Source organism: Mastigoproctus giganteus, chromosome 2, assembly GCF_048544385.1.
Source record: "Mastigoproctus giganteus isolate SK-2022 chromosome 2, ASM4854438v1, whole genome shotgun sequence".
Taxonomy (NCBI): domain Eukaryota; kingdom Metazoa; phylum Arthropoda; class Arachnida; order Uropygi; family Thelyphonidae; genus Mastigoproctus; species Mastigoproctus giganteus.
Window position 1 is genome coordinate 104869938 of NC_143576.1, and position 21079 is coordinate 104891016.

Below are 21079 nucleotides of genomic sequence, written 5' to 3' on the forward strand. Positions count from 1 at the left end.
AAGAGACTCGGAGCCAAGGCCCGTCACATTAGGAAGAAAGCTAAAAGAGAATCTTGGATTCGATTTGCGAGCACGATTAATAAGAATACTGATTCAAGAATAATATGGCGGAAAATAAAACAACTAAGTGGCAAAGCTCCCCAATTATCCTCTCCAATTCTGAACTGGAATGGACAGGATCTTTCTTCTCCTGTAGATATAGCCAATGCCCTAGGGACTGTTTTTTCACAGCTATCTGCCTCAACAGCATATGATCTATCATTCCAGAAGATCAAAGCATTAGCTGAAAAGTCCAAACTGAACTTCAGATCTACGAGTAAATGTACTTTACCTTATAATCAGCCGCTTACAATGCTTGAACTTCAAGAAGCCATATCTAGCTCAAAACACAGTGCTGCAGGCCCCGACGGAATATACTACATAATGCTCCAACACTTAAATAAAGAATCGGTCTGTTCACTGCTCACTTTTTTCAATCGCATCTTTCTTGAACATTGTTTCCCCAGTTCCTGGCACCACTCCTATATAATAGCAATTCCGAAACCAGGAAAAGATCATTCCATTCCTGAAAACTATAGACCTATTTCTCTCACCAGCTGCTTAAGCAAAACCCTGGAAAAAATAATTCACCGTCGACTTACTTGGTTTCTCGACTCTAAGAATATAATTTCTGACAATCAATTTGGATTCAGAAAAAATCGATCAGCCCTGGATCTCATGGTCAAAGCGGAAACAAACATCAGGAATGCATTCATTCGAAATGAGCATCTCGTCATGGTATGCCTTGATGTAGAAAAAGCCTTCGACACCACATGGCGTTTTGGTATCCTAAGAGATCTGCATTCCCTTGACCTGAGAGGCCACTTACCGTACTTCATATTGAATTTTCTTCAGCACAGATCTTTTCAAGTCCGATACCGACAAGTTCTCTCTCAAACATATATACAAGAAGAAGGGGTCCCACAAGGCTCTGTGCTCAGTGCCACCTTATTCGCAATAAGAATAAACCATATGACTAAATATATGCCCAGCACTGTGAATTCATACCTCTATGCCGATGATTTCACTTTTTCTTGCAGTTCTCAAAACATGACTTTCATTGAGCGGCAGCTCCAAATTTCAATTAATAATATTCAGTTATGGATGGCACAGAATGGGTATAGACTCTCTTGTTCAAAATCTAAAGTAGTTCACTTTTGCAACAAAAGGAAGATGCATCCAGATCCAGAAGTACACTTAACAAATCAAACTATCTCAGTTGTGAGCAGCATTCGTCTGCTTGGTCTGACTTTTGATAGTAAGTTGAACTTCATAGAGCACGTTAAACATCTAAAGACGTCTTGCCTGAAAAAAATGAACATACTCAGAGTCATTTCTTCTACATCATGGGGTGCAGATCGGTACACGTTACTGCATTTGTATAGAGCCCTAATCAGATCTCGCCTTGATTATGGTGCCCCGGTGTATGATTCTGCTAGAGAAAGTGTGCTAGCGCGACTTGCACCAATTCAACACTCTGCCCTGAGGATTTCTACAGGCGCTTATAGAACTTCACCAGTCCAAAGTCTTTATATTGATGCTCATGAATTTCCTCTAACCCTCAGAAGAAAGATGTTAATTCTTAACTATACAACTAAAATCCAAAGTCTACCTACCCATCCCATTAGGCCGATACTTAACGACCCACAGTTCACAACATTCTATAGAAATAAACCAAGAGCAATTCAACCTTTTGCTCTCAGAGCTCAAGCACTATCAGAAACCTGGAATATAGATCCCGATAAAGTTCTTCAAGATTTAAGCAGTACGGATCCCCCATGGAGGTGTATTATGCCACTCTGTGACAGTTATTTTCTAAACTGGGGAAAACACTCTCTTGCAAATGTTAATATACAACAACTCCATATAGCCCATACACAAAATTATCTGCATTTTTCAAAAATATATACTGACGGATCAAAATCTGAGAGTGGAGTGGGTGCATCAGCCGTTTTCCCTCATAAAACCTTTTCTGTATCACTTCCCAATGAATGCAGCAGCTATACAGCTGAATTATACGCCATCAAAATTGCAGTGGAAAATATCCTCCATCTGACCATCCATAAAAGCATGATATATACAGACTCCCAGAGTGCGATTATAGCTTTACAGAACAATTCTTCTAAAACACATCCTTTAATAAAGCTCATAAAATCCAAACTGATGCATCTTCAAGAACTCCAACGAGTGGTCATTTTCTGTTGGATCCCAGGCCATGCTGGGATACTAGGAAACGAACGTGCAGACTATGCCGCTAAACATCCATCCGACAGAGAATTATCACAGCATTACGTCCCATATCTTGACTACAAAAGTAACATTTAAAGAATGTGTAAAGAACAATGGAGAATTCAATGGCAAGCCCAAACGCACAATAAACTCCGCCAAATAAAACCTGAACCGCAATCGTGGACCTCCAGTTTCCGTATGAACAGGAGGGAGGAAGTAATTTTAACTAGAGCGCGAATTGGCCATAGTCACCTTACCCACCTTTATCTCCTCACAGGTAATGATCCTCCACAATGCACACAGTGCAATTGTCCACTCACAATAAAGCATATTCTTATTGAGTGTACTTTATACACCACTGCCCGCCAAGTCTCTTTTAGCTTTCTACCAAACCTTAAAGAACCTTTGACACTCTGCCATATCATAGGTAACGACGCTAATCTACTGGAGTTCTTTCACTTCACAAAAATTATCGAATTATATGATCGTTTTTAAGTAATGCCATCACAACCACCATGCATATGTACCATTTATAACAGTGATAGGTGCAATATGGCCTAAGCAGCCCTTGCACCAAAAAACAACAACAACAACAACAACAACAGCGTGCTATATTTTATCCAGTCAGCCATTGGAAATTTCCATTTTACTGGATTGTCTATTGGTAATGAACAGGAAGTTTGAACTTTGCATATTATTGGGAAATGATCGCTGTTGTGAGGGTCATTAATAGTTGCCCACTGGATACTTGGATAGAGCACTGGAGAGCAGATGGAAAGGTCTATTGCAGAGGTTGATCCGGTAGGAAAATGAACATAGGTAGGAGCGCCAGTATTTAACAATGTTAGATCCTGTCTATCTATTAACGTTTCAACAAGTTTTCCACGCCTGTCTAAGCTGGAAGAACCCCATAATGGGTGGTGAGCATTAAAGTCACCTAGTAGACAGAAGGGTACTGGTAGTTGCAACACAAGATCTTCGATTTCCTGAATAGAATATGGACGATTAGGTGGAAGATAAATTGAGACCAATGTAACGGTGATTCCAATTACTATGCGTGCGGCAACAGCTTCTAAAGAGGTTTGCAATGGAATGCATCTGGAAGGAACTCTTGAGTCCAACAGGATAGCTACTCCTCCATGAGCACAATTATTGTCAGATCTATCTTGTCTGTAGATAGTGTAATTTTTGACTGTAGTGGAAACTTGGGGTGTCAAGTTGGTTTCCTGTAGGCACATAGCTACAGGATTGAAGCAGTGAATTAGTTCATTGATATCATCGATGTTGCTGCGAAAGCCTCTACAATTCCACTGAATGATATGTTCCATTATTTGGTTTTGTTCGTGGAAGATGTATCTGACTGCTTTTTGTAAGTTGATTGTTTATGACGGTCCGGTTTTGGTTTTTCTTTTCGGGGAAAAAGTGGGACGTCCCGATTCATTGCTGTCGTCCATATCATCTTCTGCGTGTTTTTCAAGCAGTTCTTCTTGACCGATAGAATCATCTGTATCCATGCTTGTTAGACCTGATAGACCTGATACTTTCGTCTCAGCAGAATAAGATCTTTGCAAATTTTCTGCTGCCTGACGATGAGGAAGTCTCTGGGTTGGAATTGAGAGTGGCGTGTTATTGCTTTGATCTGTTGAATTCGGTTTAGATGGCTGCTGGATCAAGAGTACTGATCGTGCCCAGTCTGATATTGATATCTTTGGAGAGATGGATACTTCAGTCTGACATGCCACAGATTCGTGTCTGAGAGTGGTAGAAGCATAAGTGCGTTTTGGCATACTTAAGTTGATCTGTTTTTTCGCTTCTTGGTAAGAGACTTTATTTTCAATTTTATATTTTTGAATTTTTTTTCCTATCTTCCACAGTTCACAGTCTTTAGAGTAGGCTGGATGTTTGCCACTACAATTAGGGCACTGTGGTGTTGGAGCTTTGCATTCTGCTTGTGTGTGATTCTTGCAGCTGCAGTTTGGACATATGGTGTCTCCACGGCATGCTGTCTGAGAATGGCCGAACTTTTGACATTTAAAGCATCTGAGCGGATTTGGGATATAAGGCCTAATGCGGCAATTCAGGTAACCAGCTTTGACAGAATCCGGTAGATTTGGAGTGCTGAAAGTCAAGATTATGTTTCGCGTGGGAGTTAAGTTGCCGTCTTTTCTGATCATGATACGTTTTGCACGAGAGACATTTTGATCTTTTAGCTCCTGGACAATTTCTTCCTCAGAAACATATAATAGATCCCATTCGGAGATCACTCCTTTGGAAGAATTTAGTGTGTTGTGTGGGGTAACCTGAATTGGTATTCCGCTTAAAGAAGTAAGTTGTAGTAATAACTCAGAATGTCTTGAGTAACAAGTCTCTACTAGTAGATCTCCTGATTGGAGACGTTTAACCATTTTTGGTGAACCTGCAGCGTTTTCAAGGCATCTCTGGATGATGAAAGGTGAGAGCTTGCTCACAGGTTGGGATGACAAAGAGTGTATTATTAGGAAAGCTGGAGATTCCTGCTTCCTAGTGTCTTTTTTAAGTCTCTTTGAAAGAGAGAAGTCATGATCGGTGTCATTGTCAAGTTCATGTTGAGAGCACTTCGGCTCTAAACGTGGAAATTCATTTGTTTCCATCTTTGCTCCTTTTCGCCCCGAGGGTTGGTTTTTCCCCCAGGTTACCGGCCCCGCCGCGTGGAGGCAGGAGCGGTGCCACCAGTGACCAAGCGGTTGTTTAAGTTAGTGGATTTGGTTAGTGATATATATATAAGGAATAAGAAAAGAAAGGTGGATTGCCTTTCTGGGTTCTTACTTTTGACTTTTAAAGCACAGAACCACTTCAAGTAAATAAAATAACAGACGCACTGGAAAATAAAGAAACTATATCACTTTGGAGATCACTTTATAATCACTGGAAGAAAATCGCTTGTCACTATCGCTTGGCACTCGGGGCCAGCCAAAGCGAACGTATGCCACAGCTGCCAAACAGGTGCAATCAGTAAGTATCCAAACGGACGTTACAGTTCCTCCTAATACATCTATCGCGAATTGGGCACGATCCATACTCACTTCTCCCAAACAGTGTCCTTCACAACAAACAACTGAACAAGCCAGCAATACTCCAATCTCCATTCCAGCCGATGCGTCAACAATGAAACCAAAAGCTACAGAAACCCCAATGGTGCATCCACGGATTTCAACGGAAATGGATATTGATCAGGAGAAAAATTCAGATGATGGAATTTTAGAACTCCACGCAACTGATGAGATAGACACAACACGTCCTTTCTTTCCTAAGAAAGACAAAGTAAAAATAGAGAGGTATAAACAAGCTACAACCAAAAAACTGTCAGAAGCAAAAACAACTAACAAGAACGCATAATGGAAAGAATTCTTCAGTGGAATTGTAGGGGCTTTCGTAATGCAAAAGATGACTTGCATGATCTCGTAAACCGCTATGAACCAGCATGTATATCCCTACAAGAAACCTATTTAAATCCACAAGTGTGTCCTACCATTAAAAATTATACCATGTTCAGAAGAGATAGGAGTATCGACTCGCCAGCTCGTGGAGGCGTGGCAGTTCTTGTTAGAAATAATATTCCATCTAAACCTGTTGCTCTTCAGACTCCTTTTGAGGTAGTGGCAATGCGCGCAGAAATTGGCATGACTATTACAATAGCATCTATATATATTCCCCCAAATTCCTTAATCTCCTCAGAAAATCTAGAAATCTAATAGACCAGCTACCACCTCCTTTCTATTTACTCGGAGACTTCAATGCTCATCACTCGCTGTGGGGATCTCCAACAATCGACAAAAGAGGTGGCCCCAAGTGCCAAGCGATAGGGACCAAGCGATTTTCTTAAGCGAATTCTAAAGTGATCCTTCCAAGTGATTTTGTTCTCTTTCATTTCTAGCCGCTCTTATTCTCAGTTCATTGTAAGTGGTTCTTCACTTAGCAGATTTTAAGTAGAACCCAGGAAGGAAAATCACCTTTCTTTTTTAGGATATTTATCCATTTTTTCACTAACAAACTAATCCGCCAGCCGCTTGGTCACTAGGTGGCACTGCTCCTGCCTCCCCGTGGTGGGGCCGGAAACCTGAAAGGAAAAATAATCCTTTCAGGGCTAAAAGGAGCAACAATGGACTTGACAAACCAGGCTTCTCCTGGAATTATGGATCAAACTGATCACAATCGGCAGCAAGATGATCCTAATCCATCTACTGCCAAAAGACAAAAGAAAGATGTGACCCACACCATCTCGCCACTCTTTCTAATTGTTCATTCACTATCAGACCAACCAGTTTGTAAACTTTCTCCCTTTGTTATACAGAGGTGTCTAGAACATATAGCTGGTCCACCGAAAATGGTTCGCCGCTTGAAATCAGGCGACCTTCTGATAGAAACGTCAAATCATCGACATTCTGAGCTTCTTCTTGAAACCAAAACTTTTGGAGGGATTCCCATCAAAGTCACTCCACATGCCACTTTAAATTCATCTAAAGGGGTTATCGTGGAATGGGACCTCCTAAATAGCTCTGAAGAAGAAATCGTACAAGAGCTACAAAACCAGAATGTCATACATGCCAAAAGAATCCTTATTAAAAAGGATGGAAACCTCGTTCCAACTCGCACCATCATACTTACTTTCAGTACTCCAACTCTACCATCATCAGTCAAAGCCGGGTACCTGAATTGCCAGGTAAAGCCATATATCCCCAATCCGATAAGATGCTTCAAGTGTCAAAAATATGGCCATTCCCAAACAGTATGCAGAGGACAAGCTATTTGTGCCACTTGTGGCTCAAAAGAACATACCTGTAAAGAATGCAATACACAGTCTCCTTGCTGCCCAAACTGCAAAGGAGACCACCCTGCCTATTCCAGAGACTGTAATATATGGAAAAGAGAAAAGCAAGTTCAAAAATATAAAACTGAACATAAGGTAACATATCAAGAAGCCAAAAAGCAGATACCACTATTTCCAGCAGTGAGATCATATGCAGCAGCAGCAGCAACAGCAGCAACTACAGTACAGAAAACAAAGGTAATTGCAATACAGACTGACATCACAATCCCGCCTAACATCTCAATAGCAGATTGGGCACGTAACATTCTTATACAAACAAAACAAAAAGTAGATCAGGCAATTAATACACCCATTGTAATCCCACCAGATGCTGAAGATCCAACACCAACAAGCAGTACAAATTCCACCAAACCTGTTGAAAAAACACAAAAAAATACTGACACTATGGAAATTGATGAAAAGGAGAAAGAAGATGAACCAGTTCTGGAACTTTACGCAAATGATGACATGGACAGTGGTTGCCGACCCAGCTTCCCCAGAAAAGAAAAAATCAAAACAGATCGATTAAAACAAGCAACTCATCGTAAGTCATCTGAATCAAGTACTAAAAACAAATAATGCGTACACTTCTACAATGGAATTGTCGTGGCATTCGAAGTAATTTAAGCGATATCAAAGATCTAATTTCCGTATATGCTCCTGCAAGTATCTGTTTGCAAGAAACAAACCTAACTCAGCACATAAGTATTTCAATCAAGAACTACAATGTATATAGGCAAGATCGAAAAACCAATACAGGTCATGGAGGAGTCGCCATTCTTGTTGACTCTAATGTTCCATCCAAGCATATTCAGCTACAAACACCCCTTGAAGCAGTCGCGGTACGCATCGTGACTGGAATTACCTTGACTATGATTTCGCTCTACCTTCCACCTAATCATGCGTATTCACTGCAAGAATTTGAGGATCTAATTGAACAATTACCATCTCCTTTTTGTTTGATGGGGGACCTTAATGGGCATCATATCATCTGGGGATCACTTCATACAGACAAAAGAGGACAGATGATTGAAAAACTTATAAATAATAGGAACCTAACACTCTTAAACACAGGTACTCACACCCATGTCCACTTACCAACAGGGACTACCTCTGCAATTGATCTCACCATCTGTTACCCAGCTCTCTTTCCTCTCCTTGACTGGTCTGTTTCCGATGATCCTTATAGCAGTGATCATTACCCAGTTGTTTGTCACCTACTAGCAAATGATGTACAGCAACCTATAAGAGGTATAAAATGGAAATTTTGCAAAGCAAACTGGGAAAAATACCAATATGCTGCTTCTCTAGATGAGAAAATCATAAGACATACTGATATCAATAATGCTGTTACTCACATCACAAATCAAATAATTTCTGCAGCAAACATTGCAATACCAAAGACAGCTAACCAGTCTCATAAACATTATAAGCCGTGGTGGAATGAAGAATGCTTGGAAGCAAAGAAAGAAAAAAATAAGGCTTGGAATCAATTCAGAAAGTATCCCACCACCACCAATCTCATAAAATATAAGAAAGCCAGAGCAAAAGCACGCTATATACGCCGGAAATCTCAGAAAGAATCCTGGATATCCTTTGCAAGCAAAATTAATAGAAATACGGACAGCAGAATAATATGGAATAAAATTAGACAAATTTCAGGCAAATATACAACCGTCCCTAAACCGATCATAAGCTGGAAAGGTCATGACATAACTGAACCAGAAAAAATTGCAAATCTACTAGGAGAAACGTTTGAGGAATTGTCAGCAACAACGTCATACAGACCAATCTTTCAAACATATAAAGCTCAAATCGAAAAATACAAAATCAATTTCCATGCAGCTCATGAGATTTCATACAATCAATCCTTCACTATAAATGAATTACATAAAGCCCTAGCCAAATCTAAAGAAAGCGCAGCAGGTCCGGATGGAATCCACTATCAAATGATCAAACACCTCCCTAAAAACTCTTTATGCATGCTGTTACTGCTGTATAATAGGATATACCTTGAGGATACATATCCAGACTCTTGGCGACATTCGTTTGTACTGGCCTTTCCAAAACCTGGGAAGGACCATTCAAATCCATATAATTATCGTCCCATCGCGCTCACTAGCTGTCTAGGTAAAATTTTAGAAAAAATGGTGAATGATCGGTTAACATGGTTTCTTGACTTCCATAACCTCCTGAGTCCTAGTCAGTATGGGTTCCGGAAAAATAGATCAACAATAGACATAATGACAAAAGCTGAATCAAATATTCGCAATGCCTTTCTCCGAAACGAACACCTTGTAATGATATGCCTTGATATTGAAAAGGCGTTCGATACTACGTGGAGATATGGTATCCTTCATGAATTGTACAAATTAGGTCTTCGAGGCCATCTACCAAAGTTCCTTCAGAATTTCATGACTAAAAGAACTTTTCAAGTCCGTTATCATCATATTCTGTCTCTAATATACAATCAAGAACAGGGGGTCCCCCAAGGCTCAGTCCTCAGTGCAACCCTTTTCGCTATCAAAATAAACCCTGTAACAGAAGTTATTCCAGCAACAGTTGAAACCTACCTATATGCCGACGACCTCACAATATCATGTCACTCACAGAATATGCGGACAATCGAGAGGCAGCTCCAATGTGCTATTAACAAAATAGAATCCTGGTCCATCTATAATGGATATCGAATCTCAGTACAAAAGACAGCGGCAATACACTTCTGCAGAAAACGAAAGATGCATCCTGATCCAGAACTCAGGATAAGCAATCAACAAATTCCACTGAAACAGAGTATCCGGCTACTAGGACTAATCATGGATCAAAAATTAAATTTCCTAGAACACATAAAATATCTACGTACAATGTGCTTAAAGAAATTAAACATTCTACGAGCTGTATCAGCCATGACATGGGGAGCTGATCGTTATTCACTTTTGCATGTTTATCGTGCAATGATAAGATCTAAATTAGATTATGGTTCTCCCATTTACTCCTCAGCTAGGAAAAGTGTGTTAAACTGGTTAGATCCAATTCATCACAATGCATTACGTGTTATTTCAGGAGCCTTCCGTACCTCACCTGTGTATAGCCTATACACAGAGATCCATGAACTCCCACTCAGTCTTCGTAGACAAGTTCTTCTTATGAACTATGCTGCGAAAGTTCAAAGCCTTCCTGGACATCCAACATGGCAATACTTGTATAAACCGAAATGGGAAAATTTATATACGAACAAACCTCATATCTGCAAACCTGCAGGTATCCGACTAAAAGAAATACTCTCACAATTGAACTTAAGTATGGATAAAATCTACCAAGATACCCCCACAGCCGTTCCACCGTGGAAAATCAGTTCAATTGACTGTGACATGTTCCTCATAAAATGGAAACAGAGCAATATCCCAAGTCAACATATAAAACAGCTTCATTCCTCTTATGTAACGCAATTCTCTGACTATTCTCATCTGTATACTGATGGATCCAAGACGGCCACACACGTTGGTGCTGCTGTTGCATTGCCAAACAACATAATCTCACAGTCTCTTCCAATAGAGTGCAGTATCTTTAGTGCCGAATTGTTTGCAATAAGTCTCGCCCTAGATCACATTGCCAAAACTTCCCTCGTAAAAAGTATTATTTTCACAGACTCATTAAGTGCAATATATGCTTTACAGACAGAGGATCATCCATCTCATCCGTATGTAAGAAAAATTCTTTCCTCCCTATTACACCTTCGGGAAAACAAACAAAGAGTCAGATTCACTTGGATTCCTGGACATTCTGGAATACTCGGCAATGAACGTGCGGATGATGCTGCAAAACATCCTTCTAACAAAAATTCTCACTTGCATAAAATACCGCTCAATGACTTTAAAAACATCAATCGAAAAGCCTCTGAAAATATATGGACGCAGACCTGGAAATCTCAAACAAACAATAAATTATACCAAATTAAACAAGAGCAGAAATCCTGGAAATCAAGTTTTCGGTCAAACAGACATGAAGAGGTTATCCTCGCCCGGCTTCGCATCGGGCACACATATTTAACACACTCTTACCTCCTAATGAAAGACGATCCTCCACAATGCTCTCAGTGTCTGACCACACTAACAGTGAAGCACATCATCATAGAATGTCCACGATACCAAATTGCCCGCCAATCAGCATTCAAATCGCATTCAAATGAGCCATTAAGCCTTGAACTCATTATGGGAGAAAACTCAAACCTCAGTGAACTCTTATCATACCTCAGCTTAATAAACTTAACTAATCATATCTAATATGTTAAAGCAGTAACAATGTAACAGGAAATAACAAAACTTGAACAGGCGCAATATAGCCGAAGTTGCTCTTGCGCCGTTAAACCCCAAACAACAACAACAACAAAAGAGGTAAACAAATAGAAAATCTTCTCGATGTGTGCCAACTTACCCTTTTGAATACTGGAGAGCCTACCTATATACATTTTTCAACAGGATCCATGAGTGCAATAGACCTTTCAATCTGCTCTCCCTCCATATGTACTAATACGGAGTGGTCAGTTCTTGAAAATCCACTAAATAGTGATCATCTACCAATTCTCTGCAAGCTGCAAACACGGGTAAACTCCCCTTTGCAGGGTCGCTCCAAATGGAAATTTCGTAGGGCACACTGGAATGAATATGCTTCAAATGTTCAGTTAGATGATGAAATAATTCAACTTCAACCCATAGATTATGTCACACAACATATAACTAATCAAATATTACAAGCTGCCAACTCTACAATACCAAAGTCCTTGCCTGGGAAACGCAAACACAATAATTACTGGTGGAATCCGGATTGTACATACGCTAAACAGGAAAAAAATAGGGCTTGGAATTTGTTCCGCAAATTCCCCACAACCAGTAACCTAATTAGTTTTAAAAGAATGAAAGCTAAGTTCCGCCAAATAAGAAGGAAAGCAAAAAGAGAAGCATGGATTAGCTTTTCCTCTAGTATAAACAAGGACACAGATATCAGACTCATCTGGAAGAAAATACGAACAATTGATGGCAAATATGTCCAGTCCCCATCCTCAATATTAAACTGGAAAGGAAAGGAGTTGTCCTCTCCGGCAGAAATTGCAAATGCCTTAGCCGAATCATTTGCCAGTATATCAGGTGTATCCACCTACGACCCAATCTTTCAGAAAATTAAAAAATCATCAGAGCAGCATAAGATCAATTTCTCCACCAGAGTTTCACACCCGTACAACCAGCCATTTACATTAACAGAACTTTTAGGGGCGCTCAATAAAACTTCCAGTAGTGCTGCTGGTCCAGATGGGATCTACTACATCATGATAAGCCAACTAAACAACAGAACAAAAAGGGTATTGTTAAAATATTACAATCGAATATTTCTAGAAAATATTTACCCAAACTCATGGCGTCACTCAATTATACTAGCCTTTCCAAAGCCAGGAAAGGATCGCAGCTTTCCACATAATTACAGGCCGATTTCATTGACCAGCTGCTTAGGCAAAGTCTTGGAAAAAATGGTTCACAGGCGGCTAACGTGGTTCCTGGAAACTAACAACTTGCAAAATAACAATCAGTACGGGTTTCGAAAGAACCGGTCCACGTTAGATGTAATGATAAAAGCAGAAGCAAACATCCGAAATGCCTTCATAAGGGGACAACATCTGGTCATGATCAATCTTGATATTGAGAAAGCCTTTGATAACACCTGGCGATACGGTGTACTTCAAGATCTTCATTATTTTGGCTTGAGAGGTCATTTACCCCACTTTATACAAAACTTCCTATGACACAGAACATTTCAGGTTAGATACATGAACAATTTATCTAAATCATTTGAACAAGAGGAGGGTGTTCCTCAGGGGTCCATTCTTAGTCCGACGTTATTTTCAATAAGAATTACAAACATGACACAGGATGTACCTAATACAGTAGAATCGTATATGTTCGCTGATGACCTCGTTGTTTCTTGTCAATCCCAATCCATGAACACCATTGAAAGGCAACTCCAAATTTCCATCGCTAAAATTGAATCATGGGCATTGCGGAATGGCTATTCCCTATCAGAAAAGAAATCTAGTGCAATTCATTTTTGTAAAAAACGCAAACTTCACCCAGATCCAGGGCCCCGGGTGCCAAGCGTTCCGTGACCAAGTGATTTTTGTGCGTTCCAAAAAGCGTTATATCCAAAGAGCCTTTGAACAAATTATATTTCGTTCCAACTACCGTTTTCTTTATTTATAAATTACTGCAGCACTTTCGCACTACAAGAAGTAGGCAAAGGCCCAGAAAGGGAAGCCACCTTTCTGTTTCTATTTCTAACAGTACTAACCAATTAACTCAGCCGCTTGGTCACCTAGTGGCACTGCTCCTGCCTCCCCGTGGCGGGGCCGGAAACCTGGGAGGTAAAGCAAACCCCCAGGGCCAAAAGGAGCAAAACATGGAATATGACAACTTCCCCCCGATTAAGACTGCAAATCTGAATAATACGGATTTGCATCAACCTGATATCGACTCTACCAATCCAAAGAGACTGAAAACGGATACTCATCGAATTGAACATCCGAGTTTTCTGATTCTCCATTCACTGACAAACCAACCCTTAGGCAATCTATCGCCATTTCTAATTCAAAAATGTCTTGAGAATGTAGCTGGTTCCCCGAAAATGGTGAGACGACTAAAATCTGGCGACTTGCTTGTAGAGACCACAAGCTCTAAACACTCTGAGTCTCTACTTAGACTCAATTCATTTGGTGGAATTCAAGTCAAGGTGTCCCCACATGCCACACTAAACACATCCAAAGGCGTAATTTCAGAATGGGACCTAATGAATGTTTCAGAGGAGGAAATTGTACAGGAATTGCAGGAACAGAAAGTCACACAGGCCAAAAGAATCATGATGAAAAAAGATGGCGAGCTAACTCCAACTCGGAGCATCATACTAACATTCAGCTCACCAAACCTACCTTCGTCAGTGAAAGCAGGGTATTTGCATTGTCGCATACGGCCATACATTCCAAACCCAATAAGATGTTATAAGTGTCAGAAATTTGGACACTCACAAACAGTCTGTCGAGGTGACCCAGTCTGCCCAAACTGTGGATCGAAAGAGCATACCCAAACTGATTGTAATGCCCAGTCTTCTCTTTGTCCCAACTGTAAAGGCAACCATCCAGCCTTCTCCAAAAATTGTGAACAGTGGAAATACGAGAAAAAAATCCAGAAATATAAAATAGAAAACAAAGTCTCGTTCCCAGAAGCACGAAAGCAACTGCAAATACAGATGCCTAGACGTACATATGCCGAAGCCTCGAAAAAATTTCATTCAGTATCCATCCAAACTGACACATCAATTCCACCAAACATCTCTATTGCTGAATGGGCTCGATCCCTGCTCTCTTCTGCACCACAATCATCAAAGCAACATATATCAAGCAGGGCTAACAACACGCCAATCACCATACCACCAGCTGTCCATGCAGCCCCTGTAATATCTGTTCAAACAGAGAAACCAGATACCGTTAGCAAACAGCCAGTTGACTCCATCCTTATGGATACCAATGAAATCCCCAGTCAGGAAGAAACAGAAACGATTCTGGAGATCCATCCGGAAGATGAAATAGACAAGAGACCAGTTTTCTCAAAAAGAGATAAAATCAAAATTGACCGCGGTAAACAGACTTTTAAAAAGCAGACAGACTCAGCTCCCTCATCTAAATCTAAACAATGAATAATATAGTCCAGTGGAATTGCAGAGGCTTGCGTAGCAATATTGATGACATCCAAGAAATAATTAAACGTCATAATCCAGTTGGCATCTGTTTACAGGAGACATATTTAACTCCTAAAGTATCTCTCTCGATCAAAAATTATTCTCTTTTCAGAGAAGATAGACCAGTTACAAATAAAGCTCACGGTGGGGTTGCTATTCTCATAGATTCACGAGTCCCTTGCAGGCGTATTCCTTTGCAAACCTCCATTGAAGCGGTTGCTGCGCGAATAGCAATTGGAGTCACTATAACAGTTGTCTCTATCTATCTACCGCCCACTCAGCCTTGCACTATTCATGAACTTGAAGATCTAATACTGCAGTTGCCAACCCCTTTCTGTTTATTGGGCGACTTCAATGGACACCATCCATTGTGGGGCTCTCCCAATGCAGATGGACGGGGACACCTTATTGAAATGCTCATTGACAGGCAGAATTTATCCATCCTAAATACTGGTTCACCAACTTACATTCATCTCCAAACAGGAACTGTGTCCTCAATAGATCTATCTATATGCTCTCCAATCCTTTTTCCTTGTATTGAGTGGACAGCTTTGGATGATCCACTGAACAGTGATCACTATCCACTAATCTGTAAAATTCAAACTTCACACTCCGTGACTTCAGAAAACTGCATGAAATGGAAATTTTCCAAGGCTGATTGGGCAAAATATACTTATCATGTATCATTTGATAATCAGATAATTGAATCTTGTCCAATTGACATAGTCACCAGCCATATCACTAAACAAATCCTAGCAGCTGCGTCTATTGCCATTCCACAGTCACAGTCAAGCTCTCGTAGATCCACAAATTATTGGTGGAATGAAGACTGTAGAAGTGCCAAAAAAGAAAAAAACCGAGCCTGGAATATATTCCGCAAACATCCTACTACCAATAATCTTATAAATTATAAAAAACTCAGAGCCAAGGCTCGCCATATCAGGAAAAAAGCAAAAAGAGACTCCTGGATCCGATTTGCAAATTCAATTAATAAAAATACAGATTCTAGAATAATATGGAGAAAAATAAAACAATTAAATGGCAAATTTCCTCCTCCATCCTCCCCAATTTTCAACTGGAATGGACAGGAACTGTGTACTCCTGCAGAAATTGCAAATGCTTTAGGCTCTGTATTCTCACAGCTGTCTGCATCGACCGCATATGACCAGTCATTTCAGAAGATTAAAGCTTCAGCTGAAAAATCTCGATTGAACTTCAAAACCAAATCGTGTCTATCATATAATCGGCCCCTCACTATGATTGAACTTCAAGAAGCTATACATACCTCAAAGAACAGTGCTCCTGGTCCAGATGGAGTGTATTATACAATGCTTAAACACTTAGATAACAAAGCATTATCCTTGCTGTTAACTTTCTACAATCGTATTTTCACTGAACATTCATTCCCCACATGCTGGCATCACTCCTATGTACTGGCAATTCCCAAACCAGGGAAAGATCACTCTGTCCCTCACCACTATAGACCTATTTCTCTTACCAGCTGCTTGGGCAAAACCCTGGAAAAAATGATACACCGCCGACTAACCTGGTATCTTGACTCCAAACATTTAATATCTGATAGCCAATTTGGATTCAGGAAAAATCGATCATCCCTGGATCTCATGGTCAAAGCTGAAACAAACATCAGGAATGCGTTTATCCGAAACGAGCATCTCGTTATGGTATGCCTTGACATAGAAAAGGCCTTTGACACCACTTGGCGTTTTGGTATCTTGAAAGATCTACATTCTCTTGACCTCAGAGGCCACTTACCATATTTCATACAAAACTTCCTTCAGAATAGAACTTTTCAAGTCCGCTATCGGCAAGTCCTCTCGCAAATCTATATACAACAGGAAGGAGTCCCACAAGGCTCAGTTCTGAGTTCTACCTTATTTGCAATAAGAATAAATAATATAACCAAATGCATACCAGTCCCTGTAAACACATATCTCTATGCCGATGACCTGACTGTTTCCTGCAGTTCACAGAATATGAACTTCATCGAAAGGCAACTACAAACCTCTCTTAACAATATTGAATTATGGATGACACAGAATGGATACCGACTATCACATCAGAAATCCAGTGTCATTCATTTTTGCAACAAACGAAAGATGCATCCTGAACCAGAGCTTCACTTAACGAATCATTCTATATTAGTCATGAAAAGTATTTCTCTCCTGGGCCTCATTTTTGATAGTAAGCTTAATTTCTTGGAACATATCAAATATCTGCGGACTACTTGCCAGAAAAAAATGAATATACTCAGAGTTCTTTCTTCGACAACATGGGGTGCAGATCGCTATACCCTGCTTCAATTGTATAGAACTCTAATTAGGTCTCGTCTTGATTATGGTGCCCCAGTTTATGACTCTGCCAGGGAAAGCGTACTTACACGCCTTGCACCTATTCAACATTCTGCCCTCAGGATTGCTACAGGAGCTTTTAGGACATCGCCAGTACAAAGCCTTTATATTGAAGCCAATGAAGTTCCACTCTGTCTCAGAAGAAAGGTGTTACTTCTGAATTATGCAGCTAAAATTCGAAGCATGCCTACCCATCCAATTTGGCCTATACTTAGTGACCCACAGTTTAAAAGCTTTTATAGAAATAAACCCAGTGCTGCTCAGCCTACTGGTATCAGATTACAAGCACTATCAGAAACTTGGAATGTCCATCTCGAAAAAGTCCTCCAAGATCCAACCTGTCCAGTTGCCCCATGGGCCTATAATATACCATCCTGCGACAATTACTTCGTAAACTGGGGGAAGCATTCCCTGGCAAATATCAATATACAACAACTCCATACTGCTCACACAGAGAATTATCCTCTTTTTACAAAAATATATACCGATGGATCAAAGTCTGATAGCGCAGTAGGTGCTGCAGCAGTATTCCCTTTTAACACCATCTCTCTATCACTTCCCACAGAATGCAGCAGTTATACAGCTGAGTTATTTGCCATCAAGCTTGCCCTACAAAATATTCACCTTGTACGAATAGAATCAGAGATAAGAGATGCATTTATAACCTCAAAGCATATGGTTACGGTATTTTTTGATATAGAAAAGGCTTATGACACGGCATGGAGACACGGTATATTACAAGATATCCACGATGCAGGACTCAGAGGACATTTACCACTATTCATTCAAAATTTCATGAAAAATAGAACATTTCAAGTTAGAGTACAAAACACCATGTCAAAATCATATAAACAAGAAGAAGGAGTTCCCCAAGGGTCTGTCCTGAGTGCCATACTATTTTCAATAAAAATAAATAGCATCACAAAACAACTACCACCCACAGTGTCATATGCACTATATGTAGATGACTTCAGTATTTCATATCAAGCACAGAACATGGGAACAATAGAAAGACAACTACAATGTGCAATTAACAACGTTAGTCATTGGGCCCAGAAAAACGGGTTTAGAATATCAAAAGAAAAAACAGTCTGCATGCATTTCTGTAGAAAACGAAATTTACATCCTGAACCTGAACTAATATTGCAAGGTAACACAATACCAGTTAAACCAAGTGTAAAATTTCTTGGACTTATTCTAGACAGAAAATTGACCTTTGTAGAACATATAAAAGAACTACGAATAAAATGTATGAAACAACTTAACATTCTTAAAGTCTTAACAACAACATCTTGGGGGGCAGACCGTTATACCCTGCTCAACTTGTATAAAGCACTAGTAAGGTCAAAAATAGATTATGGAGCACCGGTTTATGCATCAGCAAGAAAGAGCGCCCTCAAATGGCTAGATCCGATTCACCATAGTGCAATTCGAATAGCAACAGGAGCTTTCCGCACATCCCCTATATACAGTCTCTATACAGAGGCTAATGAACCACCACTGTTCCTGAGGAGACAACAGTTGTCATTGTTGTATGCTTACAGGATAAGACCCATAAGAGACCATCCGACTTGGACAACTTTATTCTCGCCAAAATGGGAAAACATATATAGAAACCGCAAAAGAGCAAACCAGCCTCTAGGCATCAGACTACAGGAGCTACTGATAACACATGACCTCAAAATAGACAATGTTGCAAACCAAGAAGGATATATAGATCCACCATGGATAAACCATACCTCAGCCTATGAACTCCTCACACCAAACTGGAATAAAAATACTTTGTCAGACAGCAACTTTCAACAATTGCATGCAGCACATAGAATGCAATATCCCAATCACATACCAATATATACAGACGGATCAAAATCAGAGAACCATGTAGGAGCAGCAGCAGTATTCCCAGATATTACATTGTCACGCCAACTTCCAAAAGAATGCAGTGTCTACACTGCAGAATTAGTAGCAATTCAAATAGCCCTGGAGCATTTCAGAACCACCTACCACTTGAGAGCAGTAATATACTGTGATTCATTAAGTGTAATCCAAGTCATACAAAACACAAGCAATATAACCCATCCAGTACTCTGGCAAATTAAAAGGATACTAACAGGCTACACAAATAAAAAACAAGATATACGTTTCTGCTGGATACCAGGACACAAAGGGATAAGGCCCCGGGTGCCAAGCGAATCTTGAGGCCAAGCGATCTTCCCTGCGAATTCTATTGCGATTATATTAGAGAGATAAGCTTTTCACTTTAAGTTCACACGTTTTTTCTTCCGTTATTCAAATATATAATAAAAGTTCTCTTTCTTAAAGTATAAGGAAGAAGTTTCAGAAAGGAAAGTAACCTTTCTTAATTTTTCTGTGTACTAACCTTCTATTTTACTCGCTTGGTCACTTGGTGGCACTACTCCTGCCTCCCCGTGGCGGGGCTGGACCTGGGTGAAAATACATCACCCAGGACTAAAAGGAGTTGAAAATGGACCAAAATACTAATAACACAAGATTGGAGAAAGCTAACTCCAATAAATGTGACGACTTACAGCTGAACATGTCTCAGGCTAAGAGAATGAAAATCAACAGCTCTCAGCCTACTGTCCCTTTTTTTTTGGTGATACATTCGTTATCATCACAACCCGTGGGAAAATTATCCCCTTTCTTAGTTCAGAAGACTATAGAGTCCATGGTTGGATCACCAAAAATGATAAAACGATTACAATCAGGTGATCACTTAGTAGAAACCTCATTAAGTCATCAATCGGAAAAATTACTACAAATGAAAACTTTTGCAGGCCTACCAGTTGAAATTACCCCACATAATTCCCTGAATACATCGAAAGGTGTTATTACTGAATGGGACCTTTTGACTGTTTCAGAGGAAGAACTACTGAGCGAGCTAACAGAACAACAAGTAATTCATGTTAGGAGGATAATGATGAAGAAAGACGGAATTCTCATTCCAACCCGATCAGTAATTCTCACATTTAACAATCCTTCTCTTCCCCATTCAGTTAAAGCAGGATATTTAAATTGCAAAATCCGACCATATATACCAAATCCAATAAGGTGTTACAACTGTCAGCGATACGGACACTCTCAGGCGACATGTCGCAGTGATCCCATCTGTCCACTCTGTGGATCAAAAGACCACAATCAAGCAAACTGCACATCCACTACACCACTCTGTCCCAATTGTCACGAAAATCATCCTGCTTTTTCAAAGACATGCGAAATGTGGGTATTGGGAAAGCAAATTCAAAAATACAAAGTAGAAAATAAAGTGTCTTATCCAGAAGCAAGAAAACAGATACTTGCAACCAAACCTTCACGTTCCTATGCTTCAGCAGTGAAACGACAGCAAACTATAGCCACTCAAACGGAGGTAGTAATACCTCTAAATCACATTATAGACTGGAGTAAAGTAATATTGATGACAAAAACAGTTTCACAAGAAACATCCAGTGGTAAAGAGCAGGATACTTCCATGCCTGGAAAGCAGAAATCAGAAGTAAAATCTTCAAAAACAAAGCAAACATCATCTAATAAACCGTGTGAACAGAAACAAACAAATATAGATCAAATGGACACTGATGAACAGAGAGAGAACATACTAGAACTACACCCTGCAGAAGATATTGATACACCTCGTCCTAATTTTCCGAAGAAAGATAGACCCAAATATGATAAACGGAAAAACTCAAAAGCGCAGTCAGATTCAGCAAATCGTCCCGAGACCTAAATAATGCAACATATTATTATACAGTGGAACTGTCGTGGTTTACGTGGAAAATTGGATGAAATAAAAGATATAATT

General features: G+C 40.0%; 1 protein-coding gene across 1 annotated transcript in view; it reads left to right on the forward strand.

Moving 5' to 3' along the window:
* The window catches only part of LOC150089478 (uncharacterized), a 706048-nt gene that overhangs the window by 388678 nt on the left and 296291 nt on the right, over window positions 1-21079 (forward strand). The gene's annotated exons all lie outside the window — the stretch shown is intronic.